Below are 5,000 nucleotides of genomic sequence, written 5' to 3' on the forward strand. Positions count from 1 at the left end.
ACAAAAATAACAAGCACATGAAAACAGAAGAAAAATAATCAAACCTACCCAGGATCCACAGAGTGAAGGAAATAAACAAAAAAAACACAGAAAGAGAGGAGGGAAGAATAGGAGAGAGAGGAGAGAATTAGGAAAGAAAGAAAGAAAGAAGAGAAAGAAATCAAAGAAAGAAGAAAATAGAGGTAAAAGGTAAGCCTCTTATAGCTGCTACAGTTAAAAATAAATAATAAAATAATAATAATATAATTTTTAAAAAATAAATAAAATAAAATACAAACAAATAATATAAACAAAGTGTAGTTACTCTAAAAGTACAGTGGTTCTAACTGTTCAAATTCAAAAAGCAGTGGCAGTTGGAAGCAACCGTTTGAAATTGGAACTTTAAGTGTAGCAAGTTGTGGTGGTTGCCATGGAGACGAAGCAGAGTGCAGGCAGCAGGGAGGTGCAGCACCCTGCAGAGCTGAGCAACGCACAGACCAGGAGGCAGCACAAGATCAGTGTGCTGAGAGACAACCCTGAATGCCTGTACTCCGACTACACGAACACAGGAGGCAAGAGGATAAAAAACAACCTCATCTTCCACACTGAACACCCCCAAACCTGGCATGCTGCTATATGTAGCAAGCACAGAAACATTAAAAAAAGAGGGATCTGGCACGGAAGACAAATTACTGTGGGAGAGGACTCTGACCCAGACAGCACAGTCCTAACTATAAACATATACCACAATGGGACTGTGGTGATCCAGGGAAATGAGGCCAGCCTTGACCTCTTTGAGGAGTCCTTTCAACCCCTGAAAGAAGAGGTGGAGAGAGAAAAAACACACCCGGCATCCACCGACCCTGACGACCCTGGCCCTGAAAACACAGCACCAATCACAGATGACACACCCGACGCCAGCCAGCTGCCCAGCTGCACCCAGCACCTGCGGGAGAGCCTGGCCCAGCTGGAGCTGGAGTTTGCTGAATTCAGGGAGCTCACCCTGGCTAGCTTGTCCGACACCAGCCTCACCTAGCAGCTGCGAGACGAGGTGAGCCAGGTGAAGAGAGAGAGCAGGGTGGCCGTCAGTGAACTAATTACCGAGGTGAGAAACCTGCAGCTGGAGAACGAAGACCTGAGAGCCCAGCTGGCCAGTGTCATGGAGGACATAAAGCGCAGAGAGAGGACCCACACCAAGGAGCTGCAGGGGCTGAGGGAGCAGCTCCACAGACACACAGCCCCTCCCTGCACCACCACACACAACACAGCCATCACACCCCCCACCTCCCCCCCTGACACACACTCCACTCTCCCCCCTGACACACAGCCCCCCCCTGACACACAGCTCCCCCGTGACACACAGCCCCCCCGACACACAGCTCCCCCCTGACACACAGCTCCCTCCTGACACACAGCCCCCTCCTGACACACAGCGCCCCCCTCACACACAACCCCCTCCTGACACACAGCCCCCTCCTGACACACAGCGCCCCCCTCACACACAGCCCCTCCCAAACACACCAGCCATAAGGAAGACCAAAGCAGAAGTGGCCCTTCTCACTGACTCCAATGGGAAATACCTCGACACGCGGAGGCTGTTCCCCGGCCGTCAGGTGAACAAGATACGTTGTGTGAACACGGAGCAAGCCCTGCAGCTGCTGGACCGCCACACTCTGGGGAGCCCAGCCTGCATCGTCATCCACACCGGCACCAACGACCTGGGCTCCCTGCGCCAGCACACCGGCAGAGCCATGAAGAGAGTGGCAGAGAGAGCCTCGCTGGAGTTCCCCGACTCCAGAGTGGTGATCTCCACACTGCTACCACGAGCCGACACCCCCCCACACATCATCGAGGCCATCAACACAGAGCTAGCCAGGGGCTGTGCCACCCTGCCCAATGTGCACCTGGCACACCATCCTGCTGTGGGCCCCTGGCACCTGTACGACAAGGTGCACCTCAACAAGAAGGGGGTAGGGGTATTCGCCAGGACCCTGAAGGATGCAGCCCTCGGCCGTGGCCCAACCAGCCCCCGTCTCAACACCCCCAGCAGAGCCAAGCGGAGCAAGAAACCCCCAGGTGCCACAGCACACCCCCCCGCGCCCCACACCCTCCATGCAGCACCCCCCCAGCCCCCACGCACCTGGCCTGCCTCCCCCAGGCCTCCTCCTGCCAGGCCCAACGCCCCCCAGCAGCAGCTCAGCTACGCCGCAGCCCTGGCCCAGCCGCCCCCCCACGCCACCAATGAGCTGGGTGAGATCAGGCAGCTCCTCAGCATGCTGTGCTCCAGACTGCTGAACTGAGCTCCACTGCACCCGGGAACAGCACTACCTGTATGTATACATCTGGATAGCTCGATACACATTGAAAATATACATGAAAACTAAAAGTAATACATAAACAGGTAAATAAATTATATATATATATATATGTATATATGTGTGTGTATGTGCACGCGCATGCATATATATAGTGTTAAAAAAAAAAAAAAAAAAAAACCCTGCTGTACATACATATCTATAGATATGTGTATATCTCTATGTATGTATGTATATATGTATGTGTGTGTATGTATACGGTATATATATGTATGTGTGTACTTATATACAGTATAGATAAGTACCAAAATCTATTCTTGTGTTGCTGTTTGCATTGCATTTCACTAGAATTAATAAGTATAAAAACAAACAAAAAAAAATATATATATATAAATAAAAATAAACATGAGATCTTTTTCAGTGAGTTGTTGGAACATACAGGGTTTGTATTCCTCGGCTTTCGGGCTGAAGAGCACAGACCCTGAGTTTATTAAAAATGTAAATAACTTAGACGTTCTCATTTTGTTAGAGACGTGGTGCCGCACAGACGTGATCACTCACTGCCCCTCAGGCTACAGGGAGGTAATAGTGCCCTCTATCAAACTGAGTACTGTCCGGCGCGGCAGGGACTCAGGGGGGATTATAGTGTGGTACAGAGGGGAGCTCGCCAACTACATCAGCCCAGTCAAACAGGGCCAAACACACACATGGCTCAAAATTAACAAGGGACTAGCCCAGTGTGAAAATGATATTTACCTGTGTGCAACATACACGCCCCCTTCTGAATCCCCCTATTATAATGAAGAATATTTTAACACCCTCCACACAGAGATCAGCTACTTCCAGGTCCAGGGGAATGTGCTGCTCTGTGGGGATTTCAACGCCAGGACAGGCTCAGAGCCTGACTGTATAAACTCCCAGGGTAACAGGCATGTATTTGGAAAGAGCCCTCTGTACCTCTCACCTACTACAATCCAGAGAAACAACCCTGACCCTGTCGTAAACAAGAACGGGAGAGAATTAGTGCATCTCTGTCAAGCCCTGGGTCTGTACATCGTTAATGGCAGGATCAGAGGGGACTCTTTAGGGAGGTTCACGTTTTGCTCAGCTCTTGGGACAAGCGTAGTCGACTATGCCATCACTGACATGGACCCCTCCTCTCTTAATGCATTCACTGTCAGGCAACAAACCCCTCTATCGGACCACAATCAAATCACTGTGTTCCTGAAAAGGACAGGTCAGTCTAGCACCGCACAGACACAGCCCAGTAAGCTGTACAATCTGAATCAAACATACAGATGGGCTTCAAATAGTGCAGAGGAATTTAACAAGGCAATCAGTTCTACTAAAATAACTAACCTCATGAACACTTTCCTCAACACACAATACCAACCAAATGTGTCAGGACTAAATCTGGCAGTTAAAGACATCAATAAGATATTTGAGAATGCAGCCACAATGGCAAATCTTAAAAAGAACAAAAAGAAAGTACAGCAGAAACAAAAACACAAACAAAGCTGGTTTGATGACGAGTGTAAATCTATTCGAACAAACCTAAGAAAATTATCCAATCAAAAACACCATCAACCACAAAACCCAGATTTACGCCGGAGGTACTGTGAGACCCTCAAATACTACAAACACACCCTGACACAGAAAAAACAAAAACACACAAACAAAACCCTCACTGACATAGAACAAGCTGTCGACAAAAACCAGTTCTGGGAAATGTGGAACAATTTAAACTCAACAAAAAAACAAGAACTGACAATACAAAATGGAACAACCTGGAAAAATTATTTTGAAAACCTTTATAAAGATATCCCTCAAAAAGATCTAACAGATACACAAAATGAAACTAGAGAAAAACTTAACTTACTAGAAAAATCAATTAAAGATAACCAAAATCCAATTGATGCTCCAATCACCCCACAAGAATTAACAAAGAAGCTCCAGGCACTTAAACCTGGAAAAGCCTGCGGCCCTGACAGCATCTGTACTGAGATGCTAAAACACAGCAGCCCTAAATTACAGGAGGCAATGCTTAAATTGTTCAACATGGTACTAAGTACTGGTTACTTCCCTGACATCTGGAACCAAGGGCTTATATCCCCAATTCACAAGAGTGGAGACAAATTCGACCCCAACAACTACCGGGGCATCTGTGTGAGCAGCAATCTGGGGAAGGTGTTCTGCAGTATCATTAACGCCCGGATACTGGCCTTCCTTACCGAACACAATGTCCTGAGTAAGAGTCAGATTGGATTCCTACCAAACCATCGCACAACTGACCATATTTACACCCTGCACACCCTAATAGATAAACATGTACACCAAAAAAGTAAAGGCAAAATTTTCGCCTGCTTCATTGACTTTAAAAAAGCCTTTGATTCAATTTGGCATGAAGGTTTATATTATAGAATTCTTCAAAGTGGTGTAGGGGGTAAAGTCTATGATATAATAAAATCAATGTACACAGAAAACAAATGTGCAGTAAAAATTGCCAACAAAAGGACAGATTTCTTCACTCAGGGGCGGGGGGTGAGGCAGGGCTGCAGTCTGAGTCCAACACTGTTCAATATTTACATCAATGAGTTAGCAACGATGTTGGAACGGTCTACAGCCCCTGGCCTCACATTACATGACACTGAAGTCAAGTTCCTGCTCTACGCAGATGACCTGGTCCTGCTGTCACCCACAGAGCAG

This window comes from Acipenser ruthenus, chromosome 32 (genome assembly GCF_902713425.1).
Source record: "Acipenser ruthenus chromosome 32, fAciRut3.2 maternal haplotype, whole genome shotgun sequence".
Taxonomy (NCBI): Eukaryota; Metazoa; Chordata; class Actinopteri; order Acipenseriformes; family Acipenseridae; genus Acipenser; species Acipenser ruthenus.